Raw genomic sequence first — 13786 nt, forward strand, 5'->3', positions numbered from 1 at the left:
CACACTCTCATATTATGATATTATTTGATCTGTATTAGGCACATGCCTCGCTCCTCAATTATCTTCTATACTGGTTACCCCTCTCCAGTGATAGCTGGTTACACACTTTATTGATGAGTCAATGACAGGTCACTAACCGTCCAGTCCTTTGACAAGCTATGCACAGTACACAACATCACTGAAAGAGAGTTATAACGCAGGGAATAAACACTATGGGGGTCATTACGAGTTTGGAGGCAGCCATGGCGCTATTAGCGCCATGGCTGCCTCCAAACACGTGTCTGGGTCCGGTGTGACAGAATGGGGACTTACCTGGTCATTCCGACCTTGGAGGACCCGGTACGTCCCCATTCTGTAGACCATTCCCCATTCCCATTTGAGCCCCCACAGGGCTCAATGGGAATGGGGAAGGCGCTAATTACGGGCCCGCAAATAGCGGGCTCGTTATTAGCGCCCTGGTCCCTTACCGGGACCCGCAAAGGACGTGTGGTCAGACCACACGTCCTTTGCGGGTCCCGCTAAGGGACCTCGGAATTGGGCAGTAAGGAGGGTTTAACGGCACCGGCATCATTACCAGTGACCGTTAACCCTTACCGGACAACTTAGAATGAGGCCCTATGTCTGGTGGATCACAATATCCTTGAATTTCTTCCTGCTTGCTCCAAAACGAAAGCAGCAGTAATGTTACAGTGTAGTGTCAAAAGATTTGAGATACAAGGTTTGGAAACGCCATTTGGAGTGTCTTTTTTAAAGTTTGTGTTTATGACGTAGTGTGAGTACATATCTAACTTGGCTGTTTAAAGTAATGTTGAAATAGATTAAGGGATATTTGTTAGATTGAAGCATCTTTCAAATGGGGTGCACATTTGGAATCAGTTATGTAATGAATTAGATATTCTCTTCCACCTCAAGAATCATTGCTACCTGGTCCTCCAGATCTCTCACCAATGCCACTTGTGAAGTCCTTTTGGTGCAGTACACCCTAACTGCAGACCTAACCGGCTGAGGCCTGACGTATCTAACAAACAAAACACAAAATCTTAACAGTACTTTTCCACAGTTGACTTTGGGTGATGGCTTCACCGCGCGGTCTCCCTCTTCCAGGCCACGACCCCTCATGTATCGTATTCAAGCAATCAACTGCACAGTTCCTTTCTCAATGAACTTTGGGTGATGACTTTTCACCTCTGGATCTCCCTTGACCGTGCTCAGACCCACTTGACAAGAAGGAGATTTCACATCCCCTGGTCTTCCAGTACCTGTTACATTCACAAGTCTCAATGTCTTTTTAAACAGTACTTCAGGCTTCATCTCTGTTGTCACCTTGCCTCTTCCGGGTTCACTTTTACCAACTTCCACAAACAGTTCACTGTACTTCAGGACTTTGGTCTTCACCCCTTTTTGTTAGCGCCCCTCCGCTGGGTTCACTCTTACCAACCTTTTACCACACAGTTCACTATGGAACTTTAGACTTTGTCCCGGCTCGTTAGCATTCCTCGGCTGGGTTCACATCTTGCAAACTTTAACACACTGTTCATATGCTCATTTCACCAAGCAGGATTCATTTCCCTTCGCTTCACTATAATTTCTAGGTCAAAGACTTTCGACGGTACAGAGGATTTGACAAGACCCCTTTATGACCACTTTGACCTCTTTTTGCCTCTTCCCGAGGGCTTCTGGTTCTGGTAGTTTCAACTATTGGGTAATCACCCAGAATTTCCCGCCCGATCACCCACGTGGTGCCGGCCTCCTCTGTTGCTGGTTTTCCCTCTCTTTCCTCAATCGTATCTTTACGTCTTTCAAAGTTCAAATTAGCTGTAGGCTACTTTTCTTTCAACACAGTTCAGTTTCTTATTGTTTCTCCCCTCGAGTCAATGGCTGTAATGAACTGCTTGCCTCTCTTTATACTTGGAGTCAAGGTTTGTACACCTACACCAGCGTCCTTCCCTGGCTTGGTTATCAGCGGAGGAGGGTCACGCGTACCGTAGACATCTGCTGCAGCACACGCTGGCTATGGTTGTCGGTCTTATTTTTTCACATGCATAGGCTTCACAGGCTTTCATCGGAAAGGGCAAGGCTACTTCTCTCCTTGTCACCCTCTCAGTATTCGCCGTCTTGCGCCTCCTCTTGAACTGCCGGTCTGAGTTAGCTCTCATGTTGTGCGGTCTGCCTTCCTCCTTGTGTGCTTTTGTGCTTCACCTTTCATCCCTATGGAGAAGAGAAAGGGCTGTCAGGTGTGTGTGATCCTGGTTAATTGCCTGACTTTGCCTAAACCTGGGGTTGGAACCTGTCAGGTAAACAGTTTTATTATTAGTCCTTTTTCCTTCGATGGGTAAAACAGTGTTTGTGTTGGAAAGTGGGTGGGGGTTAGTGTGTCTGACTGTCCTACGTGGTAAGATTGGGAAAAGGTGTTATACGGAATTACAACCGTCATACCAAGGGGGCTGATAAACGTAGAAGGATGAGATGGGTAGAGTTTGGGCAACAAGTGGCAATGACCGGGTTTATGATCATGAAATGAACAGGGGCGATTGTGGGAACAGTAGTGTTTTGTTAAAGGAGGTTGGGAGTTCCGAAAATAATAATCAGAGGGACGTTGAGAAGAATGACTGGGAGTACTCGGGTAGTAAACAGAAAAACAGGGAGATGTAGTTTCCCACGGTAGCAGGGTTTGGATTCCTAATAGATTTACCAGATGCGGAGCGGTTGTTGGATTTTGGTAAGGGAAAAGCATAGGGTGGAAGGGAGGTCTAGAACTCCCTATAAAAACCTCAGGGATTTTGTCCTCCTCGTCTTCTTCCCCCATGTCATACCGCGTCTCACCTGGGGTATTGCACTGAGCAGATTCCCGGGTTCCACTACCCAGGTGATTCGCCCCCACTGGTCTACCCCCACAAACTGGATCCAACAGCGATGGCCGTGACCTGGCCACCTGAATAAGGGATTCCCAGGCTCTACTCAGAAGAACACCTCTAGGCTTCTCACAGACTGTGTTAAAGGACCAATGCAAATGTCTGGAGGGCATTTCAGAAAGTAGGTACGTGGGTGGAAATAAGCATTATCCCAGTATTTGTTTTTTGTGGTAGATGCAGGTTAAAGTCTTTTTGCACTTGAAGGTCTGACATTGGATATCACGGAGTCAGGAGGTTGAAAAGTCCTTTAACCCAATTTAATTTATTTATTTGTTTTGATCAGGTTTCAACAGTAGGCACGCAAATGTCAACCCAACATTAGAAAACACTGCAATGAAGTAGAGAGGAAAAAACTAAAGTGACATGCTCTCTCTATATATGTTGAACTACCTTCATCATTATGTTAAAACATCAAAAAGGTCTGCAACTTAAAACAAATACAATTGTCTGGTGGCTGATATGAATGGTGCTTTGCAGTTTGAAGAGTATTAAGAAGTTGTTTTCCAACGCAAATTTATTCTTGACAGCCAAATAGTACATGTGTACGATCCTGCAGCCCTATCTGCATGAAATGGGATAATTGGGGTTTTGATGAACCAACTTTCTCTGGTCCTGCACCCCAATTCAAATTATGAATATTACTGTGTTGCAAGTATGTGAGGAAAAGCAGAGGCAAAGTCCCCTACCTCTGTTCAGAAAGGCAAGAAAATTGTTTTCTCACACAAAGAAAACTGCGCCACACAAATTCACTGAATTTCAAAACCTTTGTCTAGTTTTATTCATAGAACACAAAAGTGAATGCCCCTATGATTGGGTGGTGCCCTTTGGATTACACATGTTTCTGCACTGTGTGTGCCTTTTTCAAATCAGGGCAAATTCAATCAGACCAAACTCAAAAAACTTTATACACACATTCAGTCAATTAGCTAATATACACATTTATGAAAATACAAAAGGTATTAAGGACAGACATTAGGGAGGGGTGTTGGGTGTGGTAGGTAGGAGTTTGCAGAGACAGGAGAAAAAACATATTGAAACAGGTCAGTAAAACAAAACTCTGTGAAAAAACTATAATAATGTAATAATATGAAATTGTTGAATACAAAATGACTTCATTACAAACGTTGTTTATGGTATAATATGCACTTGCAAACGCATATATATTGTGAGCACCATAAGGGAATTAAGGATCAGAATCAATAAACACTTCTCAACAATTGGAAGTCATGATGTAACTTTATCGTTGGCACAACATTGGCAACAAAATCATCAGCTGGAAGAGATGCAGAATTTAAGACTTTTGGGGCTCCAGAAAGTTGTACTTGGAAGACGAGGAGGAAACAGGGAAACGATGTTGAGACAAGCAGAAGCACGATTAATATGTAAATTCCGCACAATAGCATTTGGATTGAACAAGGACAATGAAATGGTGCATTTCTTATGAAGTAGATGTAACTAATTTGCATCATTTTATCAATGTCTTGCTTTACATCATTTTGGCCATTCCTAGTAGGGTGTTATTATTTGCACCCAGGATTTGTTTCATGAGTATATTTGAAGTATTCACTTCTGACACAGCCATAGAGCAATGATCATGAAGTGATTATCCTTGTTGAGGAGTTTATATTTCATGGGCTGGTACAGCCAATGTATATTGATGCAATCTAATTAGGACAATGTCACGGCATTAACACAATCCACCTGGAGGCCCGATTGGTATTCTCAGGTCAATTCATAGAAATAAGTGCAGAAGTAGCGCACGCGCCTGGCGCAGAGATGGAGTGTGCCCAAAATGTGTGCCAGTCACAGTGCAAAACAGCATTTTGGCGCACTGTGTCTTCATGGATTTCCCGAGCCATTTGCAACCATGGTTCAGCGAAAATCCAGCAGCGCCAGTAATGCCCCCAAGAACGCCCCTTGCACCAGAAAAAGCCATAGAAAACCCAAATACGGCGCTATCCCTGGACCAGCATACAGCCCCCCTACACCGTAATTGCGTGAAAAACTGCGCATACACCGCTTGCGGCAGCCAAATTGCATGAAAATCTCCTTGCGCACCCCCTTGAATACGCTTACCAAGCTCATGCCAGTCAAATTGCGTGGAAAGTGCTGCGCATGTTGTGACTGGTGTTGGGGGGTCCCCCTGCGGTGTGGGCTGCCTTCAGGGCATGGCCATGGGTGTAGGGGGGGTCCCCTGTGGTGTGGGCTGCCTGCGGGGCATGCTCATGTGTGATGGGCTGCCTGCGGTGCATTGTACGGGGTGACGGGCTGCCTGCGGGGCATGGCCATGGGTGTATGGTGTCCCTCGTGGAGTGGGCTGCCTGCGGTGCATGGTCACGTGTGATGGGCCGCCTGCGGGGCATGGTCACGGGTGTAGTGGGTTCCCCTGTGGTGTGGGCTGCCTGCGGGGCATGGTCAGGGTTGTAGGCGGATCCCCTGTGTTGTGGGCTGCCTGCGGGGCATGGTCAGCGGTGTTGGGTGGTCCCCTGTGGCGTGGCCTGTCTGCAGGGCCTGGTCATGGGTGTAGGACCCCCCCACAGGTGACACCCTACACCCATGGCCATGCCCCGCAGGCAGCCCATCACCCATGGCCATGCCCCGCAGGCAGCCCATCACCTGTGACCATACCCCCATCCAGCCCACATGGTAACATACACTACATGCAGGCCCGACTCATGTCCCCCCACCCCACCAGTGACGGCAACCTGCAGGCAGGCCCCAACTCATGATTCCCCCACCCCACCAGTGATGGCAACCTGCAGGCAGGCCCCGACTCATGTCCCCCCACCCCCACCAGTGACGGCAACCTGCAGGCAGGCCCTGACTCATGTCCCCCCACCAAACACATTGACACAACATAGCACCATGTAGCAAATGTCCACCCAAATGCCACCCTATGCTGCCCCTCCCCCCCCAGTGCAACTCCACACCCATCCATTGGCTCCACTTCACAGTACTGGCCCCATGGCATGGCATTCACCAAAGCACAAATGCATGCACCCAGATACACATCCAACATAGCCACACAGCAGTGACACATGCCTGAGCCAATGATGATTGACACATGCACCAAACAAATGAGAGCAGACAACACAAATATATGACTGCATGGAAATGTATTCATAAAAATGAAATTGACCAAAAGAAAAGTAAACATGACAATGAAAAAGAAATGAATGTAAATTGAAATGAAATACAAACTCCAAAGGAACATGAAATCCAAAAGTGCAAATCCTTGAGTTCTCTGCCCTGAACATGGTGAGCCATGCCCTCCCTGCACGCCGCCGCTCTAAATCTATCGGGCGGCCTATCCGCTGCCACACAGAAGACACACTTTGTCCAGGGTCCTCCTGCCCTTTGGTCGATGCCAGCCCCTGTGATGTACTTGGCCCAAGTCCTGACGCCTCTGACGTCGAGCCTGCTGATGCCTTTTGGCCATCTGCATGTGCCACCACGACCGCCTCCCAGAAGATGCCAACCCCCAGGGCCGTCGTGCACGTGCCCTGCGTGAAGGTGCCTGCGCAAGCTCCATTGCCAGGGGTCCTGTTGCTGGGTTGACCACCTCTTCTGGACATCCAACTCCCGACTGTGGCAGGGATGGGATCTCCACCAGCCTGGCTATGGTGGCTGGGGCAGGTCCACAGGGGGCACTGGTGGCATCTGGGCTGGAAGACGGCATGGAGGACGACTGGAGCATAGTGTGTGAAAAGCAGGAGGGGGTCGCAAGAGCCCCCAGCACATGGAGGAAACGTGTGACAATGAGCCGTCCCAGCCAATTCATGATGGCACACATCAGTTTGAGATGACATGCATGGTCTTGCCAGGAAGCACGCACATCATCACAAATGACTTGTGTGCACATCGCGATACCGACTAGGATGAGCCCAACCCTGTCACAGATTGGCTCATCCTCAGGTATAGCAATGTCACTTGGCGTGTACCCTTCCCCTACCTGCTGACGGGCCTGGTCCAAGGCGTCCGTGCCGGTGCACACTGATGCAGTCTCAGTGTCAGGGACAGGATTAGACACAGGCCCATTTGCGGCGACCAGTGCTGCATCCGGCCTCTATCCCTGGACTGCACTACTTGCACCGGTGGCATCACCTCCTCCAGGCCCCATGTGCAGGTCTGATGCAGCCTCCTCCTCAACCACCACCAACCTGGATGCCTCTGCACCGTCTTCCGCACTGGATTGCCCCTGTGGGGGCTCACCTGCCCCTTCCACTGCCGAGGAGCCCACTTCCAACCTCTCCCTCTTCGGCATTACCTCAGCAGCAGCGGCCACGGACGCAGCACCAGTCCCCTCACTCCCAGAAGATGACATATGGTGGGAGGGTGACTGGGCCCTGTGTCTCCGCCTGGTGGCGGCATCCCCACCGCTTTGCTCCACAGTGCCGTCTCCACCCTCTTCCTCAGTCACCGCTGTAGATAGGGAGAGAATGAACACAAGCATCATGGTACCAAACAATAGTCTGCTGGACACAAAGCATTTGCACATGAGTGGCACTGTCAAACGTCACTACCATCATCACCCTCCACAACACATGGGTCAGTGCAAGCAACACACATCCACAAACAAGCATGGCACGTGCAACAGACATTTGCATCCATGTCCAAGGCACTGTGGAAACATCAGAAGGGGGGCTGAATCTTACATGCATCATGGGACATGCACATCAGATGCACACACACCACCGGACAGTCATGCATCTGGCCATGTCTACCTCCTGTCACAGAGCACTTATTGGCAACCATGCCGCATCAGTCAATCATGCATCGATATGGACATGTGTCATGCATTCATGGTGATTCCCAGTCACACACTCACCACTCAGACACACGCACATGTACACCGGGCACGTCCATGAGGGTGACAAAAGCATCCATGTATCACACCACAAACATGGCCGAGTACAGACACAGGCATGCAAACATGTGTGCGTTGTCACATTCTGATGCACATTATGCATTGCAACACAGACACCACTGAAGTGGAACAGGCTTGACTGGACTCACATGCAGCACTGTCATTTCCCTGCACAAAGACATCCATACATGGGGCATGCCAGACATACGGCCGAGGTGCCCACTCCTGCCACACCTCAACATGCAGTACGCTTGACAAGAACACATGGACACTTACCACTCGACTCCAGACGGGTCTGCAACTGGAGGACCTGGTAGTGAAGCGCTAGGCGTGTGTGCTCCAGGACCCTCATCTGGATGTTGCTCAACTTGACACGGCGCCCCACATCATCCTCAGCCTGGACGAGGTGCCGGGACTTGTAGAGGGTCTTGGACCTGAAGTCCAAGACCTTCTACCCTTGATGGCAGCCACAATGTCCTCCCAGATCCTCCTCTGTTCTTCCTTGTTGGTGTGCATTGTTGAGAAGAGGGCATCAAAATGCCCTACAATTGCTGCACCAGGATACTTCATTGGCTGCGAGGCTGGCAGCCATCTGCCTCTCTGTCGAGAGGTTGCCACTGGTCCCAGATGTTGCTTGGTGTGACATGGCAACCCCGAGGCAGGTGTTGGTGGGCAACTGGTCCTGGGGCTGGGCAGTGGAGCAATGGGACAGCAGTTGGGAGTCTTCTGTTTCAGCAGAGGTGGTCGCAGCAACAGGACCTCTGGCAATTTCTTCTGTGCAGGCACCAAATTACAGGGCACGTTGGCAGCAGGCACACTGGCTTGGCTGGCAGCAGCAGATGGCTCGTAGGAGGCTGCTCAGAGCTTTGGGTGGGACAGGTAAATGGCCTTCTGGGCTGGACGGTGGTCTTCCGTGTGTAGTCGCATGGCCAGCTTGATGCAGAGTGACTCCGCATGTGAAAAAACAGCGTGTTAGCGTGAAATTCGAGGAAAGGCCCTTAGCGTGTAAGTGTTTAAGTGACGTGATGCGCGCAGGTGTTGCCTTCGGCATGGGTTAAAGGTCCCCTGTGGGACAGCAGTTTGCTGTACGTGCTTTTCGTGGAGACCGATGCGTGTGTTTCTACTACTTGCAGGTTCACACATGACATCTTTGCAGCGCTTAGAGTTCGTACTGCTTGTTTTGATGGAGGAGTTGCCTACGTGCACATGTTTTTTTCTTTTCCACGCAAGGCAGACAGTGGCCCTCATTACGACCCTGGCGGAAAGTGACTGACCGGACCGCAACAGCGTAAATAGCGTTTCCGCCATTGCACGAAGGAGCAAAGTGCGGTCCATTCCGACCCATCGGGCACGAGCACCACGGCATGGCGGAAGTGCAAAGTCCGCGATGGCGGAAATGACCCCAAAACGGCCCACACCGCCGCCGTACGTCGCCCTAGGTGCAATACCGCCACCCATCACAGCGGACACCGCAGAGTGCGCCTACCGGAAAGTACGGTGACCGGAAATATACGGAAACGGAAGTAAAAACATGGGCCCGGAACGGGAAACATCCCGCCGTACACCTATAAAACCACAAAAACCACACAACCACTAAAAACACTACCCCGAGACACACCCCAACCCGTCATCCACCCTAGCGAAACCAAGAAAAATGGGAAAAGTAGCGAAGAAAGCGTGCGACCGCAAGCGGCAGGTCCACTTCTCCCGTGAGGAACTCACCGTGCTAACAAAGACCCTCCAGGAGAATGCTGCCGTCGTCTTCTCCACGCAAATGACCAGGACGGCACTTGCGAACAAGAAGGCCATATGGGCTCTGGTGGCACAGCGGGTAAGCGCAGTGGGGACCGCACCCCGCAACCCACAGCAATGCAGAAAGCGGTGGGACGACTTGCGGATACGCGTCCGCAGCATACTCTCTGCCAACCGCAACATTGCCACAGCCACCGGGGGAGGTCCTGAATCACCCATCAAGTTGACCCCCTGGGAAGAAATCTGTGCCTCGGAATGGAGAGCATAGAGGGAGTCGGAGGGATGGAGAAAGGAGTGCAGACATCAGAAGAATCAGGTAGGTGGGCCAGATAAAACAATGCTAAATCCACAATGTCCAATCATGTGAAGTACCATGTGTCCACATAGTGCAACAGAAACACATGTCCAGGAGAACGTCCACACACATCGCCCTGATAGCGCACTTTAAAACCACAATAAATACATAAATAATTAAACACCCCTAAAACACCCACCACACGTCCAGCAGGCACACCCTAACTGCAGGCTGCCAAACAACTGCACCCTCACCCCACACACAAATGAAAGCACCTCCAAGGCCCCGACCCAAATCACCCTCATGTACCACCCCAATGCATGTGATACAATGCCATTCCAATACCCACAGACCCATTAATAACCCTCGCCCTCCTTTACTCCACCACAGGGTCCGATCCAAACGACGAGCATCAGGACACCCCTACCAGCACACCTGCAAAGAGGGCCAAGACCAACGGCCAAAGACCCTCCACCTCAGCTGCATGCATCAAGACACGGCAGCAGCACAAATCAGGTGGCAGCACAGAGGAGGGAACATCAACAGGCACCCCAGCAGCCAGCATGCCCACAACACCACCACCACAGGTCCCCCCAACGGATGCCACAGAAGGCACTGCCTCTGGTGGCAGCAGCACCATAGGTGACACCCCATTGATGGCAGCATGCTCCGACACAGAAGACGGGGATGTCGAAGTCAGATCCATCCATGACCTGTCCCAATCCCCCTGTCTGTCCCATCCCGTACAACATGAGAATACCACGCAGGGGCACCCACAAGACGACGACTGGCCATCCCCCCCAAGCCCTGTGGCAAGGCAACATGAGGTCAACAGCCCCTCTGTGACACCCCCGCAAATGGCCATGGCCCAGCAGAGGCAACAGTCCCTCGACCAGTTAATCGTGCAACAGCAGCAACTGGCCACGCTCCTCAAGGACCATGCCGATGAATGTGGGGGCACTAAGGCAGACATAGAAACATCAACTGAGACACTCAGGGCAGAAATGGAGAGAAGTACAGAGACACTAAGGGCACAAATGGAGAGTAGCACCGAGAGCCTGAGAGTCCAGATGGAGAGAAGCACCGAGAGCCTGAGGGGGGAACTGCATGCGACGTCCAAAGATGTATGTGCCGAACTTGCCGCAGTGCGCCGTGTGCTCACTGAGCTCTCACAAACCCTTAGGGACATGCATGGACGTGAGCAGGCAGACACATCATCCGTAGCAAGTTCCGTCCAGGGCAGCCCCCAACGTAGATCTGGGAGGAACCTGCGCTCCACAGGCAGGGGTGCCCCTGACACCCGCAGAGGGGGCTTGCAATAGCGACAGCCCACTGACAATGAGCATCTTTGGACACTGGTGTTCGGGGGGGAGGTAGGAGGGTGGAGGGGGTGTGTTGGGCTCACTTGGGTGGCGGGTCGATAGGGTGTTCAACATGATATCACATATGCCATAAACAGTGCACGATCAACCAATGAGATGTGTGGACAATGATCTTTGTGTACTAGGCCATCATAGGCGTACAGTCCATATTGTGCATGTACCAGACACACACAGTGCCACGAGTCCCGTGTCCATGTATCAGCCACCAGGCGTGAGTGCTAGAAGCATGCATCAATGAGATGCTGACGAATGTCACGGCCCTCCGGTGCCTCGCAGACTCCTTGAGGTGCTGCCACATCCCCACCCTCATCATGACCATCATCAGGTGCTTGCAGTTCTGCGTCAGGGGGCATGGGCACATTTCTACATACGCACATGTTGTGGAGCATGACACATGCCATGACCATCTTTGCAACCTTCTCATGGCGGTACAGGAGTGCCCCGCCAGACCTGCTGAGGCAGCGGAAACGAGTCTTCAGTAGGCCGAATGCCTGTTCAATGACTACACGGGTACGTGAGTGGGCATGGTTGTAGTCCTCCTCATGCTGGTCCCGTGGGTTCCGGACTGGTGTGAGGAGCCATCTCTTCAGTGGATACCCAGCATCACCTGTATGTGGACGATAAACGTATGATGTGGAATGCCATTGCTACGTACGCACACCCCCCCCCTTCCTGCCAGTTCATTGCCGCATCACATACCCCACATCATCATGCATGAAATGAGACTCACCGAGTAGCCAGGATCTGTTCCCTGCGTGTCGCTCCATGTAGCGTGGTATAGTAGAGTTCCTCAAGACCATAGAATCATGGGTTGATCCAGGGAATCTGGCACAACAATGTGTAATGATCCTGTTGGAGTCACACACCATCTGTACATTCAGGGAATGAAATTGTTTTCGGTTGCGGTACTGGGCCTCCATGGCATGTGGGACGACCAATTCCACATGGGTGCAGTCGATGGCACCAATGCAACCCGGTATGCCGGCAAGTGCATGGAATCCCACTTTTGTGTTGGTCATTTCCTGCTCCGAGCGTGGTAGAGAGATGTAGTCGTCTGCGTGCTGCAGGAGGGCATCGAGCACTTGCGATAGTGTCCGTGAGAACAGTGGCTGAGAAATGCCATGCAACTGTCCGACTGTGTGCTGGTAGGTGCCTGTGGCCAGGAAGTGGAGTACAGACACCACCTTCAGTAGGGGTGGGATGGCGGTTGGGCTATCTATCATGCTGACAAGGTCAGCCTGTGTCATGTCCACTATTGCGGCTGTGGTGTCCCGGTCCAAACGGTAGAGGGTGTGGATCTGCTCATCAGTGAGGTTGAACGGATGTGCTCGGAGGCGTGGGATTGCGGGCTGCCTGCGTGGTGGTAGTGGCTGTGCTGGCGGCCCTTGCGGGCCCTGCCTTGGCCTCCTCCTCCTCCTGCGTCTCCTCCGTGCGGCCGGTTGTAGTTGGTGTTCGTCTTCTTCTTGGAGTTGGAGTACTTGCAGTGCTATCAGGTCCCCCAGGGCCAACATCGCGAGTCCTGCCGGTAGCATTTCGGAGTGGGTGTGGTTGTGGGAGGAGACTGGGTGTGCACTTTATGTGTTTTCAGGCTGTATGGCCTCCACCTGTGGTGATTAATTCCACCCTTTGGGCGTGCACGTCCCGCACACAACGCTGCTATTCGAGGAATGGCATCTTGCTATTGCATTCATGTATTTGTACCCGATGGCAGTGTAACATTGGTTGATATGTTCATTCGGCTATGGTCCCATTGTTTCACATACTATCTTTGCAGTCGCGAACAGACTTGTGAAGGGTCAGTGGAACGTAGTACTCGAGTAACGGTGGGCCCTCATGCATCACTGTACCGAGTTGCAACGACGGGCGGGGCGTCCCATTAGTGGGTGATGGCAGTTGCCATTTTCACACACAGCCGCACTAGATGGATTAATTTGTGATTTCAAACGGCCACAGATGCCTTTTCGACGTGATGTTGCAAATGAGGAATTCGAAGGCCGGCGCTTTCGGTTTTCAGCTAGCGGAGAGGAGATGCCCACAGGTCTGACTGCAAATATAACGTTCTATTGTTCAATGTCCTTGAGACAGAGGCCATGGCGAGGAGGCAATGATTGATATGAATAGTTTGGGATGCGCAATAGTGACGTGGCCGATGAGGCCGGACGTTCCCAAATACATGTAACTTCACAACACTGGAATTACGGGCTGGTGCACTGTGGATTTTGCAGGCTGCATAACGCACAGACTCAATGGAAATTTCGAATGTTTTGTGAGTAAATATTCAGGCGTTTTTATAACAGGATGAGGGAATGATGAATGGATGCATGGGCAGGTGATTTGATACAGGGTTTGCCATGTACAGGGCTTCTTGGAATCTATCCGCCTCCCCTGCGCTATGTGATGCACGGCTGCCATAGTGGGACCATCGTCTATCTGGCCTTGTTGAGCCCTCCCTGTCTCGACGCGCCTTCAGACACTTGTGTCCATGCACGTTGACATTCCCATCTGATGGAATCTGTTTTGACAGACGCATGCACAGGTACACTCGTTTGTGATGGTGTTTACACCTCGATATAGATCG

This window comes from Ambystoma mexicanum, chromosome 6p (assembly GCF_040938575.1).
Source record: "Ambystoma mexicanum isolate Mex_15411 chromosome 6p, UKY_AmexF1_1, whole genome shotgun sequence".
NCBI classification, from domain to species: Eukaryota; Metazoa; Chordata; class Amphibia; order Caudata; family Ambystomatidae; genus Ambystoma; species Ambystoma mexicanum.